This window comes from Camellia sinensis, chromosome 13, assembly GCF_055761805.1.
Source record: "Camellia sinensis isolate YWXY chromosome 13, ASM5576180v1, whole genome shotgun sequence".
Taxonomy (NCBI): Eukaryota; Viridiplantae; Streptophyta; class Magnoliopsida; order Ericales; family Theaceae; genus Camellia; species Camellia sinensis.
Genome location: NC_138973.1, coordinates 116,051,839 through 116,072,901, shown reverse-complemented (window position 1 = coordinate 116,072,901; position 21,063 = coordinate 116,051,839). Strand labels below are relative to the sequence as shown.

The window sequence follows — 21,063 nt, the reverse complement described above, 5'->3', positions numbered from 1 at the left end:
AATTATATATAATTAAATAACACATTTAATTAATTAATTACCACATTAAATACATTAAATATCACATTAAATTCTCATGTGACCATACAATTAATAAAGCCAAAAATAAAATAAGATAATAATAACCATAACAATAATAAATAATGACTTAAGAAAATTATGGTCGCTATATGGATCATCTTATGTCATTCAGAAAATAATTATAAGTGAACATAGCTTTACAAAATTATTACTCACAGTTGGCTTCAATAGCTGACAGACAGAGCAAATAAAGCAGACAAACAGAGCAGATAACCAAATACAGAACGGATACACATTGAAACACACGCTCGGAAATCATTTAATTTATTTCTTTCTTGTCTGGGTGTGTTTCTAATCTTTATCCTCATTATTATGTCTTAATTAAGGCTTAGAAATGCCTAAGATGCAATGAGAATGCCAAAATGTGATTTGAAACACTTAGTCAAATTTTCAAAAACAAGGCAGTCTGCTCGAGTGCAACTTCGGTCGCTCAAGCAGGTCTGTAAAAGTACTGGTTGCTTGATTTTTCCACTCGATGGATGCTTGACGGTCGCTCGAGCCAAAGACTGAGTAAACAGGGTCTCTGCTCGAGTGCAACTTCGATCGCTCAAGGTGTTTGTAAAACTCTGCAAAAGTACTAGGAGCATGAATTTTACACTCGAGCCAACTTTTGTTCGCTCGAGCGAAGGTGGAAGACAAAGGCTGGTCGCTCAAGCACAGTTTTGGAGGCTCAAGCGGTGATGCAGAATTTTGGAATTTCCAAATTACAGTTCTAAGTTCAAAATCCAATTTTAAACCTTCAAAACACATCCTTTTGGGCCAAAACTTAGTAAAACATTGAGAAACTCATAGTACAAGATGAATTACAAATCATTTCACAAAATCAAGCCCAAAAGCTTTGCCAATCGTACAAAACAAAACTTGAAACTTAAAGAACATAAGTTGCATGTAACGTCATGAATTCCAACCTTCCAAAACACGATCAAATGAGTCATTAAGCTCAAAAACATGTTGAATTCTTTTAACAAAACCAAGATACGAACATGTTGTGAAAATTCTTATAAAAATAACTTCAAAACTTGATGATATGCACATACATGCATGAATGTTCCTCTCTGTTACATCCTTAGTTCATTTCATGCATCTCGTAGCTTAATTCCCATGAATTTATGCACTAACCAACTAAATCACAAAACTATAGGCTAGAATTCTTACCTTAGATGCTTAATTGTGTTCTAGATATTCAATTTCTAGAGTTTCCAAGTCAAAACCTTCAATTCCCAAGAAATTCTTCCTCTCGAAGCTTGGTCTCAATTCTCTCTTGGTCTCTCTCTCTCTCTCTCTCTCTCTCTCTCTCTCACGTTTGAGACTTAAAAGATGATGAAGTGGAGGTGTATGTAATGGTCTTGAGTCAATTGTGCCTTTTTAGGGCATAATTAGGTTACATTAATTAATTTAAGGGTAATTAATACAGATTATTTTATTCTAATTATTTCGTTATGAATCGAATTTCAATTGATCCTACCATAATTTTCTAAAAATCCTAAATAACACGTAATCTCAGTCAATTTCGTATTATGTGGCCGATAAGGCCTTCAATTTGCAGAACAGAACAGAAACACAAACAGATATTTCTACAACAGGTAGATGTAAACACAAATATCATATAACACATGCAATTAACTCGAGATTTCATCTCAATTACTCATTAGACATTCTTAATCAAGCAATACTAGTTAATAACGGATCGGGGTTGTTACCATCTTCCCCTCTTAAAGAGTTTGGTCCCTCAAACTCAAATTACTTTCAGTTTGGAAGAATGCTGGATCTAGAGGGAACAAATCAGGGTATCTTTTCATCATATCTTCTTCAATTTCCCAAGTTGCATATGTTCCTCCGTGGTTTTGCCAATAAACTTTCACCAATGGAATTTCTTTGTTTCTTAGCCTTTTGATCCTTTGACTGACAATTTGAATCGGCCATTCTTCATAAGTAAAATCATCTTTCAATAACACATATGTTGGCTCAATCACGTGTAAAGGATCTCTCAAGTAATCCCGGAGCATTGAAATATGAAAAACATTATGAATTTGCTCCATGATCGGAGGTAAGGCCACTAGGCATGTTACTGAATTGATTTTCTCTAGAATCTCATATGGACCAATATATCTTGGAGCCAACCTTCCCTTCACTCCAAATCATGTTTTCCCTTTCATCGGAGTTGATTTGATAAACACATGATCCTCAACTTCATATTTTCTGTCTCTTCTTGAGACATCCGCATAACTCTTTTGGTGACTTTGTGCAGTTTTCAATCTTTGTTGAATCAATTTCACATTTTCAGTCATTTCTTGTACAAGTTACAGTCCCAACAAAGGTCTATCACCTACCTCAGCCCAACAGATCAAAGAACGACATTTTCTACCATACAAAACTTCATAAGGAGCCATACTGATACTCGAATAATAACTGTTGTTGTACACAAATTCAACCAATAGCAAGTAGGTCTCCCAATTTCCTTGGAAATCTAACACATACATTTTGAGCATATCTTCCAAGGTTTGAATTGTTCGTTCAGATTGGTAGTCTATCTATGGGTGATAAGCACTACTCAACCTCAATTAAGTTCCCAAAGCCTGTTGCAAACTTTGCCAAAATCGTGAAGTGAATTTGGAATCCCTGTCAGATACAATGGATACTAGTATCTTGTGTAGTCTCATAATCTCATTTACATAGATGTTAGCTAATTTATCTGCATTATAAAAAGTTTTAACAAGTAAGAAATGACCCAAATAGAATCCATACCTCAAGAGGAGTGAGGTAATCCAACAATGAAGTCCATCATGATATGCTCTCATTTCCATTCCGGTATTAGAAGCGGTTGAAGTAGTCCAGCGGGCTGTTGATGTTCGGCCTTTGCTTGCTGGTAGTGGAAACATCTAACCACAAAATCAGCAATACATCTCTTCATTCCAGGACACCAAAAGTTCTGTTTCAAATCTTTGTACATTTTTGTTTTTCTGGGATGCATGGCAAATTTTAAACTGTGAGCCTCGGTCATAACACGCTTTCGTAATTTTGAACAATCCGGTACACAAAACCTATTATGAAACTTCAACACATGCTTCTTAATTACAAACCTTGGTCTTGGTTTTCTGTCAATCTCATCAACAATCCTCTTTAAGAACTCATTTTGCAATTGGTTCTCTCTAATTTCTTTAATAATTGCAGGCTGGGCAAAGATGGCGGTTAGAATTCCACCATGTTCGCGCCACAATTTCAATCTCATTCCTTTCCAAGTCACATAACAACCTTTCTAACTGGTGAGCAAACATGACAAATTCCCAATTGGACAAATTCCTAATTGACTTTCTACTCAATGCATTTGCAACAGTATTTGCCTTTTTTGGATGATACAGAATTTGTAAGTCATAGTCTTTTATCAACTCAAGCCATCGTGTCTGTGTTATGTTCAATTCCTTTTGAGTAAAGAAATATTGGAGGCTTTTATGATTAGTGTACACTTCGCAAGTCACACCATACAGTTAGTGTCGCCAAATTTTCAAAGCAAACACCACAGCTGCTAGTTCAAGGTCATAAGTTGGGTAATTCTTTTCATGAAGGCGGAGTTGCCGAGAAGCATTGGTGATTACCTATCCGTTTTGCATTAGCACACATCCCAAGCCTTTGTATGAAGCGTCATTGTAAATTTGGAACTCATCAGTACCATTGGGCAAAGTCAAAATTAGTGCAGTTACTAATCTGGTTTTTAAATCTTCAAAGGCTGATTCTCGTTGATCGTTCCAATCAAATGATTCATTTTTCTGTGTTAACTGTGTCAATGGCATAGCAAGTTTGGAGAAGTCTTTTACAAATCTTATGTAATAGCTAGCAAGCCCCAGAAAACTTCTAACTTCTAACACATTTGTAGGTATTGTCCAATTTATAATAGCTTCAATTTTCTGCGGGTCTACTGATATGCCATCCTTGTTGATCACATGCCCCAGAAATGTCACACAATCAAGTCGGAATTCACATTTAGAGAGTTTTGCATACAATTTCTTTTCCCTCAGAATCTATAACACAGTTCTTAAATGGTTTTCATGATCTTCCTTATTTTTGGAGTAAATCAAAATATCATCAATGAAAACAACTACAAACTCATCAAGAAATTGTTTAAACACCCTATTCATTAAGTCCATGAATGCTACAAGTGCATTAGTTACCCCAAATGGAATTATCAAAAACTCATAGTGCCCATATCTAGTCTGGAAGGCGGTTTTCTCTATGTCTTCTTCCTTAACCTTCAATTGGTGATATCCGGATCTAAGGTCAATTTTTGAAAAGACTTGGGCTCCCTGGAGTTGGTCAAACAAATCATCTATTCAGGGCAATGGATATTTGTTCTTAATGGTCACTTTGTTCAATTCACTGTAGTCAATACATAGCCTCAAGGACCCATCTTTCTTTTTGAAAAATAAAACGTTAGCACCCTAAGGTGAAATGCTCGATCGGATAAACTTCTTATCTGACAATTCTTGAAGTTGGACTTTCAGTTCTTTTAATTCGAAGGTTGACATTCTGTAAGGGGTTTTAGAAATTGGTTGTGTCCCAGGCAATACATCAACGGTGAATTCAATTTCCCTAGCTATTAGATCCCTAGGCAGTTTATTTGGGAAAACATTAGGAAATTCATTCTCTACAGGGATATTTTCTATATTCACATTATCGATAAACATAGCCAATATGCAACACAAATAACCCCGGCAACCCTTTCTCAACAGTTTATTGGCCTTTATAGTGGATATCAAATACGAGAGAGGAACTACACCACTTCTACAAAAACACAAACTCAGACAACCCAGGTGACTGGAACACAACAGATTTATTCACATAATCAATGGTGGCATAATACTTGGTCAACCAATCCATTTCCAATATATAGTCAAAATGATCAATAGCCACAGGCATCAAGTTAGCATATAATAGTACATCACCAATCATAATGTCACACGTAGGATATACATATGCACACATCATAGAACCCCCAAAAGGTGTAGACACAGATAACGAATAATTCATGAATTCTAGTGGTCTAGTCAATTTTCGTGAAAAAGCATACGACACAAACGAGTATGTAGATCCATAATCTATCAAAATATATGCATTTTGGGCATAAATATGGAGTATACCTGACACCACGGATTCAATGTTCTGCACATCCCCAGCCACAAGTGCAAATACTCGACCTTGCCTCAAAGGTTCTCTCCCAGCATTAGTTTTGAAATTTCTTCTTGGTGCAGAAGCATATCATGCTGAACTTGCTATATGGCGGTTGGCATTTTCGGACCCAATTGGACAATCTCTTACCATGTGGCCTGTCTTGCCACACCGAAATCAAGCACCAGATACACGATGACACACACCCCTATGTTTTCTTCCATAATCAGCACAAACTGGTACAGATCCATTATTTTGACTTGAATTGCTAGTGGATCCCGTATTTTGTTTCTTAGTCATAGGAAATAAACGACCTTTTTTGAAATTGGATCCAGACCTTTTGCCTTTCCATTCAGTTGTTGGAGCTTTCACTTGTTTCATTGCGGCCAAATTAGCTTTTGCAATTAGAGCTCTATCAAGCACATCCACATACTTGGGAAATTTTAATACACTGACCCGATCAAACACATTTGAAGCCAAGCCTCCTTCAAATTTTCTAGCCTTTTTGTAATCAGTATCCACCATGTGTGGAGCAAACTGGGCCAATTCGGTAAACTTGGCTTCATACTCTGCTATTGACATATTGCCTTGCTTGAGTTCTTAGAATTCAGACACTTTTCGGTCTCGAAAACACCGTGGGAAGTATTTTTCATAGAAAATCTCTCTAATTTGGTCCCAAGTTAAAGTTCCATTGTTATCTTGGATAATCATCCATCAACGTCGGGCTTCGTCCTTCAGCGTGTAAGTGACCAACAAAACTTTTTAAGTCACAGTACATGGAAATACTTCAAATAGTTTTTCAATTTCTAGCATCCACGTTTCAGACTTTAAAGGTTCAATTCCACCCAAGAAAGTCGATGGCTTTATCTTATTGAATTTCTGAGTCAAGCTGATGATGTCATTGTTTACCGGTTCTGCTTGGACCGGAGGGGGCGGAGGAAGCAAAGGTTGTTGTCTTTGTTGTTATATTATTGTTTCTATCAAAGCTTCAAGCATTCGTTCCATTCGATTCATCCGGGTCTCGAAAGATTCAGCTATACCATTACTTCTTGTATTTTCCATTTGCTATAGGTAAATAAAGCACTAATAAACATAGGCAAATAATTCTTTTCATAGTGTTCAGTTCATTTCAAAGTCATGCAAGTGCAATGTCCCTAATTCTTACTAGGACATCCTATAGCTCATATGGACTTGTGTGTGCGATAGAACACGTGCTCTGATACCACACTGTCATGACCCAAACCCACCCCTACAGGTTTAGCGTTGTAATCGGCCAGTAATCCTTGGATTACCAAAGGCCTTTGTACAAAATAACATATAATTAAGGGGTTAACGGAAGTAACTTACAGAAAATAATGTCCATAGAGCTGTGCAGACATGCATGGGACAGAAAATTTAAAGCTTTATATACATATAAGTGATGTCAAATAAACAACAGTCCTACGTCACTTGATATACAGACAAAACAGAATGGGACTTAACCCAATATTCAGATACAAAAGAAAACAAAAAGACAGTGAACAAAAACAGAAACTGTCAGCATAGAATTTGACCACACTTAAGCTTTTCAAGAACCTCTTCATGAGGCACATTGGTTTGGCTGACTCAGGCAAATCCACTCAGCCTAGTCACGCGCCTGATCACCTACATACATAAATAATAGAATGAGTTGGACCCAGTAAATAATAACAGAGTAAAGGGTTTAATGAATGTTGTCCATAATAGATATAGAAAATAGAACTCAGCTTATATTAGAAGTGGATTTATATTCTTGTTCAGAAATCAGTATTCATAACAGAAATGGAATCAGAATCATATTCATAATTAGAATTTACTGTTAATCGGACGTGGTACATCCATTAGCACTAACAGAAACAGTTGACCCATAAAGGGATGGCTATGAAGGCATACAGTTGACTTGCGTGGACGGAGATAGTATGGTTGACTCGTGAGATGTACGGTTGGCCCATAAATAGGACGTATACAGAAGGATCCATAATAGTTGGCTTATGAGATGTATAGTTGGCCCATAATTGGGACATAACAGAACAGATAACAAATGTCATCTGAAGCTAAAGATACCACGAATACATTTCAGAAAATTGGACAACCATTCATTCATACAGAAAATAACATTTCAAAAAATAGATCATCTTGCATCATTCAAAAAATACTTGTTAGTGAACATAACTTTACAAAGTTATTACTCACAGTTGGCTTCAATAGCAAACAGACAAAGCAGATAAAGCAGACAAACAGAGAAAATAACTGGATAGCCTATAGCATGTGAACTATACAAACACAAAACAAATACACGTTGAAACACACGCTCAGAAATTATTTAATTTCTTTCTTTCTTGTCTGGGTGTGTTTCTAATCTTTATCCTCATTATTATGTCTTAATTACGGCTTAGGAATGCCTAAGATGCAATAAGGATGCCAAAATGTGATTTGAAACACTTAGTCAAATTTTCAAAAACATGGCAGTCCACTCGAGTGTAACTTCGGTCACTCGAGCGGTCTACAAAGTCTATAAAAGTACTGGTTGCTTGATTTTTTTGCTTGACGGACGCTCGACAATCGCTCTAGCCAAAGACTGAGTAAACAGGGTCTCTACTTGAGCGCAACTTCAGTAGCTCGAGCTGTCTGTAAAACTCTGCAAAAGTACTGGGAGTATGAATTTTACGCTCAAGCCAACTTTTGTTCGCTCGAGCAAAAGTGCAAGACAAAGGGTGGTCGCTCGAACAGTGATGTAGAATTCTGAAATTTCCAAATTGCAGTTCTAAGTTCAAAATCCAATTTTAAACCTTCAATACACATCATTTTGGGCCAAAACATTGAGAAACTCATAAAACAAGATGAAGTACAAACCATTTCACAAAATCAAGCCCAAACGTATTGCCAATTGTACAAAACAAAACTTGAGACTTAAAGAACATAAGTTGCATGTAATGTCATGAATTCCAACCTTCCAAAACATGATCAAATGAGTCATTAAGCTAAAAAACATGTTGAATTCTTTTAACAAAACCAAGATACAAACATGCATGTGAGAATTCTTGTAAAAACAACTTCAAAACTTCATGATATACACATGCATGCATGAATGTTCTTCTCCTTTACATCCTTAGTTCATTTCATGCATCTCATAGCTTAATTCCCTTGAATTTATGCACTATCCGGCTAAATCACAAAACTAGAGGCGAGAATTCTTACCTGAGATGCTTAATTGTGTTCTAGATATTCAATTTCTATAGTTTCCAAGTCAAAACCTTCAATTCCCAAGAAATTCTTCCTCCCAAAGCTTGGTCTCAATTCTCTCTTGGTCTCTCTCTCTCTCTCTCTCACGTTTGAGACTTAAAAGATGATGAAGTGGAGGTGTATGTAATGGTCATAAGTCAATTGTGCCTTATTTAGACTTAATTAGGTTACATTAATTAATTTAAGTTAAGGGTAATTATAACGATAATTTTATTCTAATTATTTTCTTTTCGAATTGAATTTCAATTTATCCTACCATAATTTTCTAAAAATCCTAAATAACACATAATCTCGATCAATTTCGTATTATATGGCCAATAAGGCCTTTAACTCATAGAACATAACAGAAACACAAACAGATATTTGTATGACAGGCAGATATAAACACAAATATCATATAACACATGCAATTAACTTGAGATTTCATCTCAATTACTCATTAGGCATTCTTAATCATACAGTATTAGTTAATAACGGATCAGGGTTGTTACAGTCTTCTTTTCTTCTTCTTCTTCTTCTTCTTCTTCTTGTTCTTCTTCTCTCTCTCTCTCTCTCTCTCTCTCTCTCTCTCTCTCGCACCGACTGAGCCCTCATCCTCCTCTTCTTCTTCTTTGTCTTCAGTTTCATTCTCTTGTTCTACATTTTTAAAACCAAAGCTTTTCGCTTTTTCTTCTTCGTCTCTCTCATTCTCGCTCTCTCGCGCTGTCAACTCAGCGTTATCGACAACATTTCCTCAAATGACACTGCTTTTTTGTCTCCCTTTCTCACAAAGCCGATCATGACCACCTCTATGGTCGCTGCCCTCTTCTCTCTCTCTCTCTCTCTCTCTCTCTCTCTCTGATATGCTAAATTTATGTAATAATTTTTTAGGCTGATTTTAGGACTACGATTCTACATAGAAGACAGATTTTGGGACTGCAATTCTATATAATTATTTTGAATATATAATAAATAAAAGACATAATTTGGGACTACGATTCTTGGGACTGCGATTCTATATTTATATAGATATTCTAAATATAATACTATTCCTCTTGCTTTGCCTTTTTGCATGTTGAGTTTCCATGATTCTGCATCAATAGTTTTTTTTTTTTAGTTGTGGTTGTTGGGTCCCAACTAATGAAGACAATTGATTGTTTTATTTAATGATATTTTTTTATCATCTGGGAACATTTTTTTTTCCTAAAATAATGCAAATTGATTGTCTTATTTGTTTTTATCATTTTCAAAGCATGGAAAAATTGATTGTCTTATTAATTTCTAAGGAAAATTGATTGTGTTATTTGATGAAGACAAACTGATAGGGTGTTTTTTTAGATAATTTCATTATCTAGGAAGATGGGTTAGATATAGGTGTAGGTTGAAGTTTTGTACATGTGAAGGTGGAATTGTTAATATAAATTTCATACCCTAATAATAATATTAAAGGAAACAAATACTCCAATATTATCAAATATTGTTTGTTTGTAGTTTTTTCTTTTCTTTTTTGGGTACTAGTGGCTGGGCACATACGTTGCAAGTGGTGCTTGATTTTCATCAACTGTTAATACTATAATTATGCATGTCTCTTAAATTGATATGTGATATGTATATAAAGTATGGAGACTTATATAAGTAAATTGATCTGTATCTAAAATACAACTAAGCAAGAAATGAATACATACTCGGTTAAAGAATTTAAATGAGAAATGAGAAATTTTATAAACATTAATTTATAGCTAGATTGTTGAGATCACAATCTTATCTTAAACAATAAACAATAAGCATGTCCTTTAAATATATAGTAGAACACAAATCTTTTTCTATCAACTTCCCACTTCAATTTTTCATAATCCGTACCTCAATACAATTGAAGGTATGAAATTAATTGCACAATTATACAATTTTGTTTAATAGTTTATATCATAATACAAGTTTATTGCACCCACCATTCATATTATTTGCATACTATTGGTGTGAGAATGCATTAATATCAATATGTAATATATTTTTATATATCAAGAGTTATTGAGTCTCGTTTCTTGTGCCACGAATATCTTGTATGATGAAAAATATAACATTAGTCATTAGTATATTTTTATTTATGTAGAAAAATGTGGAATAGTTTTTTTAAGAAAATTGAATGATATTGTAACTTCATATTTCGATCAATATAGGAATTTCATAATTATTTCCACGATGTTTATAAATCCATGTTTATAAGTGTTTGTAGGGTCACTTTCATTAAATTGTCAAGTTACATAATTTATTATGGCATCTGCAAGTAATCAGCATATAACAAAAATTGATCAAAACTTTTTATTTAATGTACTTACTTTTTGTATCATTGAGTTGTTGCAATAATATTTGGGTATCATTTGATTTTTTTTCTTATAATTTGACTAAAATATGTGCATGAGGTTTACTATTTTTCTTGAACTTCACAATAGATAGGACAATTCTTGCTTTACCTCGTCTAACTTTGTTTGGAGAGTATGTTGCAATAGATTTTCTGTAATTTTTGTTTCACCATCTTCTTTTTTTTTTTTTTTTTTTTGCTCACCATTATAACTCATTGTAATAAAAATATTTTGATGAGTAAGAGTTTGATGTGATATCATACTGTTATTCAAAATTTATTTTTTCTCAATAATGTATTTTTTTTTTTGTGAGGGAAAAAAGTACAAATATTGTAATGATGAAGGTGTTTTGCAAAGTCATTGTTTGTTATTAAAAGTATTTGTTATGGACATTTTTTATATGACATGTATGTATATATGTATTGAACATAAATTGATAGGAGAACAATACACAATTCTGCTATAGCGATCCGAGCTTAGACCCGACCTATTTATTGCTTTTGAATCTGGGAAACAATACCCGTGACGATCGTCCTTTTCTCTTCATATTTGGTTTTGGTTTCAGGGGTCAATACCATCCTTGTTAGTGTCAACACTGCCCTCCTTGTCTTGGTCTTGTTCTACTCAAAAGGTCGACACCAACCTTGGAAGGGTGGACATCTTCGTGCTGTTGTGTTCCTGGATAGCTACTAAAATTTAGGGTCAACACCAGCCTTGGTGTCAACACTTGCTTTTTGTTGTTGGCCTCTAGGGTCGACACCTCGACACCAATTTGGGAGGTGTCAACCCTTGTCTACTGCTGAATCTAGAATTGGCTACTGAAATTTGGTGTCGACACCACGGGTCCAAGGGTCGGCACCTTGTCTACTGCCAACATTGGTGTCTTTGTTATTTCTTCCTGACGGTTGACACCACCGACTAGAGGGTCGACCCCTGTGTTTTTTTTTTTTTTCCATATTTCAGTCCGGTTTTGGGCATTATTTTTTTTAGGGTTTTGACTTATTCTTTTGGGTTGACTTTGGAACTTTATTTCACTTTAACTTCGTACTATAAATAGGGCCCTGAGTTATCCTTTTCTTCACTTTATCTTCTCCTCTAAAATCGTGAATCTCTCTCTCTCTCTCTCTCTTAACTCACTTTTTCACAAAGATCTTCAGATCTACTCACGTAGAAGCATCTCCTTACCTTGCTCCTTTGAGATTAAGTGTAGATCTTGTTAAGGGCTTCATTTTGATTGGAGCAAATTGTTGTTTCGTCTTCGTCGACTTTTGGGTTTCCTTCATTCTCCCCCTTCTAAGCTTGAGATAGGGACTCTCTGCACTTCTTTATAAGTTTTAACTTTGTTATTTGTTTTCATGAGACCACTTTGTGAAAGAAATGAATTTTTGAACAAATCTTGGGTTTGGTTCGAAATCAAAAGAAAGGGTTTTCAAATGGTTTATTAGGACTGATTTTGGATGGATGTGTAAAAGTGAGATATGATGAAATGATGAGTTTTATCTTTGAAAAAATGATTTATAAAGAAAAGGGGGTTTTTTCCCTAGAAATCTCAAATGTTGATTTTGTATTACTAAATGGAAAAGATGTTAAAATGGTGGAGTTGGGTATATATTACTACTCACATCTCGAAGTTTGGAAAGTTTATCTTTATGAAAATTATTTATTGTCTAGAGATATTTGTTTTGGACTATCAGTAGAGGATAATTATGATTGTTGTAGAAATTGCATGAGAACTAAGTAAATTGGAAATATTTCCCATCCATTTGCATTGGACATTGCTACATATCATCACATTGAAAAAGTATAATGTTTTGAGAAAATGGTAAATACTTGGTGAATCTAGGTAGGGTGTAGTTACAATGTTCAGTTGGCCTGTGTGTCCATGGTGAAAGACCAGAAACCCGCGCTGATAGGTGTCGAGCCTTCCGGTTAATACCGTTAAAAATGACAAATTGGTAGTACTTGTATAGTCTACTTCCAGACACGTACCTTGAGATTCACAGAGTTGTATTCACAATCCTGTTTTCTATTTTGAAGGAAATGTCTTATGAATTTGTGACCTAAGCCTGGCATCGCATGGTTTTGAAAGAGATATAAAATGTTTTGGCATGAGCATTGCATATGCATTCACCTTATAACTCTGTTAAGATTCATATATTGTGTTGGATTATTTCTACTGGGCTTTGGCTCACCCTATGTCGGAAAAACATTTCAGGTGCGGATGATATGCTTTCGCCAAGGCAATAGCTTGGGAGGATTTAGAGCAATGACTTCATTTTGTTTATTTGTGTGTCTATTTTGTACAAGTCGAGGGCTTATAAATGTATTGGGGATTTAAACCCATTTTGTTGTAACCAAGTACTCACTTGGAAAGTTATAAGCCCTTAAGGCATTCTCTTAATAATTTATCTTTCATTTTACTTTTTATCATGTAACATATGTTATAAATTCAAGGTTAGACTTATGAATGTATAACTGCATATATTGCTCCTTTGTATTGGAAATTAGAATTAATGGAAGATAAATATTTCATCTCCTGTCGTTATTTAATTAATATTGTGAATGGGTTATTGTATTTATTTCGAAGCATGCCAACTTAGTATCAGAGCATACCGAGTTTGACTACTTTGGGTACGTAGAAAGTGGTTTTTACCACAATGGGTTTATTTCGCTAGATAGAGATAATTGTTTGTATGGTATGCTATGTGATAACATGCTTATGTGACTAAATGGGTATGGAATTTAATTTTTAAGATATTGATTGGGTCTATAGGTTTCTAAAAGTCCTATTAGAAGAGCACTTGATCACTGCTATTTTTAACTGAAACTTTGGCAGCGCCACAGAATGATCATTATTTATAAAGGAAGTTTGTATGTGTTTAAGTGATTGTGTCCTTCCGTGGAGTGAATTAGATGTTGTCCATCGAATTAGGACACAAGTGAGTTAGCTTTAGCACATTTGTAAATGTTCTAGTCTCTGGTTTTACCTTCATTAGGATGTCAGGATGAGGACGTAGACGTGGTGGTGGTAGTCGTGGTAGGCCTAGACGACATGAGGTGCCTTTACCAGATGAGATTCCAGTATAGGAAGAAGGGGTTGGTCAGGCTAATGTTGCCAAACTAGTGGATCATCAGGCCATGGGCGCTTTGGCTCGTGAAATGGCCTAAGCCTTGCAAGAATCTATGGAGATTCTCAGAGCTGAGAATCAAGTCTAGGGGCAGGTTGCTAAGGCAAGGCCATCTTTCTTGAATAGGGAGTTCTTCCGATCTAATCCGGATGAGTTTTTGGGTGATCCGAAGGAGCCACTGAAGGTGAATGAGTAGTTAGAACAGATGGTGAAGACGTTTGAGATGCTTGGTATCAAAGACGATGGGTTGAGAGTGACCTTGGCATCCTTCCAGCTAAAATGGGATACAAGTCAGTGGTGGAAGTATGCGTGTGGGTGCATTGGGGTGACTTGGGAGGCCTTTGTCAACGCCTTTCAGGATAAGTTCTTTCCTCCAACTGCTCGGGAGAAGTTGAGGGATCAGTTTCTGAAGCTCAAGCAACTTAGCTTACCTGTAGCCCAATTTGAGGCAGCTTTCACTAACCTCTCTAGATTTGCACCAGAGCTTGTGGCTACGAAGGAATGTCCTTGTATCAAGTTCGAGAAGAGGTTGAGGACCAGGCTTCTTTTCAAAGTAGCTGGGTCAATGATTAGCGACTACAGACGCCTTATGGAGGAAGTAGCTCATCTAGAAATCGTGGTTCAGGCGGAGGAGGAATAGATAAGGGGCTCCAGGAGGAGTCTGGAGATTCAAGGGGAAAACCAGGATAATAAGAGGCAGAGGGGTTCCACTCCACAGCAGTCCTAGAGAGCTCAGTTTAGGTCCACTTTTCCTGTACCAAGTTTGAGGTCAGGGAAAGGTGGACAGGGAGGGATTACATGTTTCAAGTGTGGCTAGCTAGGTCACAAGTCTATAGTTTGCCCGAAGAAGGGAGGAGGGCAGCAGTCTACACCATCGACGGCTCATTCTTAGAGCCAGAGTCAAGGGAGAGGACATCCGCCTACTTGTTATCAGTGTGGGCAGGTGGGGCACGTGAGGAGGTTTTGCCCTCAATCGAGTGTCACATCTGGAGTGTCTAGCCAGAGACAAACATAGAGCCATTAGTCGACACAGTCAGCTCAGGCCTCAAGGGCCAATCAGGGAGCCTCTTCGGCTCAGTCCGTGTACCAGACTTATGCTCTGAGGGGTAAGCAGATAGAACAGAGACCTACGAGGCATGTGTATGCTGTTACCACACCAAATTAGTACCAAAGCCTTCAGTAGTGAGAGGTACTTTCTTGTTATGCAATTCTATTGCCAATATGTTGATTGATACGGGTGCATCCCATTCTTTTATTTTGTCTGCATTTGTATCAACATTGGGATTAGAATTGGCTCGATTAGCATCCCCACTCTGTGTAAAGTCACCTGTTGGTGGTGAGATTGTTTTGGAATAGGGGTATCAGGGTTGTGAGTTAGAGGTTGCTGATCACTGACTTCTTTTTGTATTTGTATTGATTGACATGTCGGGTTTTGATGCTATATTAGGTATGGATTGGTTGCCATCTTATCAGGCTGTCATAGATTGTTACCGTTAGAGGGTTATTATATATATCTTGAGTGACGATTGTTTTTATTTCATAAGGGGTAGAGCTGATAGAGCTTCATTATTAGTAAGTGATCCGCGAGGTCGGAGTGAGCTTAGTGGTCTCCTTGCAAACTTCTTGGGTAGTGAGTGTGATGAAGTTCAAGTTAAATTACCGAGGGTAGTTTGTGAATATCTAGACGTCTTTCCTGAAGATCTCACTAGTTTACCACCTCACCACGAGATTGAGTTCTCTATTGACTTAGTGCTTGGTACAACACCAATTTCAAGGGCACTGTATAGATTTGCACTTACCGAGTTGAGTGAGTTGAAGATTCAACTCCAAGAATTATTAGATAAGGGTTTTATCCGCCCTAGTACATCACCTTGAAAAGCACCGGTTCACTTTGCCAAGAAAAAAGATGATGCCTTGCAACTTTGTATTGATTACCGGAAGTTGAACCGGGTAACTATTAAGAACAAGTACCCAATGCCTCATATAGATGATTTGTTTAACTAGTTGAAGGGGTCTTGTTGCTTTTCTAAAATAGATTTGAGATCGGGTTACCATCAGCTGAGAGTGAAGGAGGAGGATATCCAGAAAACGACATTCTGTACACGGCATGGCCATTATGAGTTCCTAGTGATGTCTTTTGGGTTAACTAACACGCCGGCCTTGTTTATGGACTTGATGAACCGAATCTTCCGTGAGTACTTAGACCGCTTCGTGGTTGTCTTCGCTGATGACATTTTGATTTACTCACCCTCTAAGGAAGAACACGAGAAACACTTGCGAGTTGTGCTTGAGTTGCTTAGAGCCCATAAATTAAATGCTAGGCTCGAGAAGTATGAATTCTGGTTGAAAGAAGTTAAGTTCTTAGGTCATCCGGGGAAGGGGTGACTGTAGATTCCTCTAAGATCGAGGAAACACAAGACTGGGAACAACCTAAGAATGCCTTTGAAATTCGTAGTTTCTTGGGGTTGGTCGACTATTACTGCCGTTTTGTGAAGGATTTCTCTAGGTTAGCCTCACCATTGACTAGACTGGCGAGAAAATGAATCAAGTTTGTGTGGAGAGAGATTTACGAGAAGTCGTTCCAAGAGCTTAAGGTTAGACTTACCACCGCTCCAATGCTGATTATTCCGGAGAGGGATTTGGGCTATTCTGTGTATTGTGATGCATCATGGGAAGGTTTGGGTTGTGTCTTAATGCAAGAGGGGGATGTGGTGGCTTATGGTTTATAGCAATTGAAAACACACGAGAGAAACTACCCTACACATGATCTAGAGCTAGCAGATGTGATCTTTGCTTTGAAGATTTGGAGACATTACTTTTATGGTGAGAAGTTTAAGGTGTTCTCCGACCATAAGAGTTTGAAGTACTTATTTTCATAAAAAGATTTGAACTTGAGGTAGAGAAGGTGGATGGAGTTTATGGAAGAGTATGATTTTCAGTTACATTATCATCCGGGGAAAGCCAAAGTAGTGGCTGATACCTTAAGTAGGAAATCCATTAGCGATGTAGCGAGTATTGCCATCTGGGAATGCGAGATGTTAGGTGCACTTGGCGAGTTTGACATGTATCTTAGCGAGTCTGTAGAGTCAGCTGCTTTGTTTATTGTAGTGGCACAACCTACATTTGTAAATCGAGTTATGGAAGCACAGAGGGGTGATCTTGAGGTAAAAACCCTTCGGGGGAAGATCTCCAATGGGAAGGTAGAGAAGGGCTTGAATGTGTATTCTAACTCGAGTGTTAGATACATTGACCGTCTTGTCGTACCAGAGTCTTGTCGAGATGAGGTACTCAGAGAGTTTCACCATTCACGCCTTGCGGTGCACCCGGGAGACACAAAGATATATCGTGACCTTAGTCGCCAGTTTTGGTGGAGGGGTATGAAGAAGGACGTAGTCATGTTTGTATCGAAGTGCTTTACTTGTCAGCAAGTGAAGGCTGAACATTAGAGGCCAGCAGGATTATTGCAACCTTTGCCTATAGCCGAGTGGAAGTGAAAGCATGTCACAAATGGATTTTGTTGTGGGTCTTCCGAGGACTCAACGGGGTAATGATGCTATTTGGGTGGTAGTTGACCGATTGACTAAGTCAACGCACTTTGTACCTATGCGCACAAGCGACTCGGCAGATTATCTTGTCGACCTTTATATCAGGGACATCGTTCGACTTCATGGGGTCCCTATGACCACTGTTTCGGATAAGGATTCACGTTTCAAGGCTCGGTTATGGCAGAGCCTACAGAATTCCTTGGGCACTAAGTTGACTTGTAGCACCACTTATCATCCTTGGACTGACGGACAATCAGAGCGTACCATTGAAATCCTTGAGCATATGCTTCGGGGTTGTATCCTTAACTTTAAGGGGTCATGGGAGAGACACTTGCCCCTAGTGGAATTTTCCTACAACAATAGCTTCCAATCGAGTATTAGAATGGCACCATTTGAGGCCTTGTACAGCCGACTACGTAGATCTCCTATATGATGGGTACAGGTGGGTGATGCACCTATAATAAGTCCTGAATTAGTCTAGGAAACGACGAAGAAGGTTGCGCTTATTCGTAAAAAGTTGGTCACGGCTCAAAGTTGTCAGAAGAGATATGCCGATCGTAGGAGGAGACCGTTATCTTTTGAGGTAGGAGATCATGTCTTTTTGAAGATATCAGCTAAACAAGGTTTGATGAAGTTTGGGAAAAGTGAGAAGATGTCTCCAAGATTTATTGGACCTTTTGAGATCCTAGAGTGGATTGGGGTGGTACCTTACCGTTTGGCCTTGCCGCCACGGCTCTCTGGGGTTCATGACGTGCTTCATATCTGTATGCTTCGGAAGTATGAGCCAGACCCATTGCACGTGCTGGATTGGACCAAATTAGAGATAGATGAGGATGCCTCATACGAGGAGAGACCGATTAGAGTTTTAGATACTCGAGACCAAGTCTTGTGAGGCAAGACAATTCCTTTGGTGAAGGCGTTATGGAAACATCACGGGGTTGAAGAAGCCACTTGGGAGCGTGAGTTGGAAGTCTGTGAAAAGTATCTGGACCTATTTGTTGATGCTTGAACATGTATTGAAAACTTGTTATGCTAATGTAATGTAAACACTGTATATATTTAGAAATGTGAATTGTATATTCATTATTGAGAATTTGGTTATCCTTATCCTGGGAATGATTGACCGGTGGATGGATCATGGAGATAAATTTGATTTACTACTATGATTGTAATCGGTTTAAACTTGGTTTTGTTATTGATTTAAAATTTTGGGGACGAAATTCCTTAAGGAGGGACGTTATAACGATCTGATCTTAGACCTGACCCATTTATTGCTTTTGAATCTGGCAAACCATATCTGTGGCGGTCGTCATTTTCTCTTCATATTGGTTTTGGCTTCAGGGGTCGATACCATTCTTGTTGTCGTCAATACTGCCCTCCTCTTCTTGGTCTTGTTTTGCTCCAAGGGTCGACCAGCCTTGGAAGGGCTGACACCTTCGTGCTGCTGTGTTCCTGGATAGCTATTGAAATTTAGGATCGACATTAGCCTTTGGTGGTGTCGACACTTGTTTTTTGTTGTTGACCTCTAGGTCAGCACCAGTTTAGGAGGTGTCGACCCTTGTCTGTTGCTGAATCTAGAATTGGCTACTGAAATTTGGTGTCGACACCACGGGTCCAAAGGTCAACGCCTTGTCTACTGCCAACATTGGTGTCTTTGCTATTTCTTCTTGAGGGTCGACACCGCCGACTTGAGGGTCGACCCCTATGTTCTTTTTCCCAGATTTCAGTCCAATTTTGGGCCCTATTTTTTTGAGGGTTTTGACTTATTCTTTTGGGTTGACTTTGGAACTTTATTTCACTTTAACATAGTACTATAAATAGGGCCCTCACTTACCCTTTTCTTCACTTTATCTTCTCTCTTTTCCTCTAAAACCGTGAATCTCTCTCTCTCTCTCTCTCTCTCTCTCTCTCAACTCACTTTTTTATAGAGATCTTCAGATCTACCCACGTAGAAGCATTTCCTTACCTTGCTCCTTTGAGATTAAGTATAGATCTTGTCGAGGGCTTCATTTTGATCAAAGCAGATCGTTGTTTCGTCTCCGTTGACTTTTGGGTTTCCTTCCTTCTCCCTCTTCTAATCTTGAGGTAGAGATTCCCCGTGCTTCTTTATGAGTTTTAACTTAGTTATTTGTTTTCATGAAACCACTTTGTGAAAGAAATGGATTTTTGAACAAATCTTTGGTTTAGTTCGAAATCAAATGAAGGGGTTTTCAAATGGTTTATTAGGAATGATTTTGGATGGATGTGTATAAGTGAGATATGATGGCATGATGAGTTTTATCTTTAAAAAATGGTTTACAAAGAAAAGGGGGGTTTTCCCCAAGAAATCTCAAATGTTGATTTTGTATTACTAAATGGAAAAGATGTTAAAATGGTGAAGCTTGGTTGTTACTGATGAAAATGGTGGAGTTGGGTATGTATTACCACTCACATCTCGAAGTTTGGAAAGTTTATTTATTGCGTAGAGATATCTGTTTTGGGTTATTGGTGGAGGATAGCTATGATTGTTATAGAAATTGCATGAAAACTAAGTAAATTGGAACTATTTCCCATCCATTTGCATTGGACATTGCTGCATATCATCACATTGAAATAGTATAATGTTTTGAGAAAATGTTTTTAGAAAAAGTATATCTGCAGAAGGTTTTTCTGCAAAATTGTTGGGAGAGTGAAGAAGAATTAACCATGAATAGCCGCAATGATCCGAACTCTTTTGGCAATGAACACTTTTATTTTATTTTATACAAGTTTAGAAATGTTATGTATGTGTATTTTTGGTTGGTTTATCTGGTATGTACTTTGCTTTTGTAACAGTAAAATATTACTGTGAACTAAAGTAATATGTTACTGCGAGACAGAGTGGCATGTTACTGTTTGTATCAATTTCGACGGTAATTTTTTTTCGTTCATAGTCAACATTGATCTTATTTAATAGATCTTGATGAGAGAATTCTAAAAATACTAATTTTATTAAAAAATTATATTATTTTAAAATTTAAAATATTAAGTTACTCACTAAGTATATTTTGATAATAATGGTATGTGTTGGACTTTTCAAGAATTTTTTTTTATACTTGTTCTTAATGTATTAAAATTTTATTATGAGAGGATTTTGATCAAATCCTCCTAAGAACTTTTTATACAAAAATATATTTTTCATATAAATTGATTTTCCACAAATACAAATATTTTCTGTTTGTGTTTTTCGATGTTTAGTTGGTACTTAAAATAAAATTTTTGATTGTTTGCGAGCCAAATTCTAGTTCAGTAAACTATCTATTACTCTCTCTGTCACAAAATATTATTCCCTTTTGGGGAATCTAACCTTTTTTGGTAGTACAATTATTTCATTTCAAAAAATATTAACTTTTCAAAATTACCCTTTGGTAATATAATTATTACACTTCAAAAATATTAATTAATGAATTTAAAATAAGGGCAAAATAGAAAATTTATGTTATTTTAGTCATTGATTTTTGAAAGGACCAATATTTTAGGACGATGAAAAATTAAATAAGGAACTAATACTTTGGAACGGAGGAAATATGA

The 21,063-nt window shown here is 36.9% G+C and overlaps 1 protein-coding gene across 1 annotated transcript in view; it reads right to left on the bottom strand.

Annotated features, from left to right (window-relative positions):
- Positions 1-21,063, bottom strand: part of LOC114313043 (receptor-like protein 6) — a 253,586-nt gene that overhangs the window by 208,458 nt on the left and 24,065 nt on the right. The window lies entirely within an intron of this gene.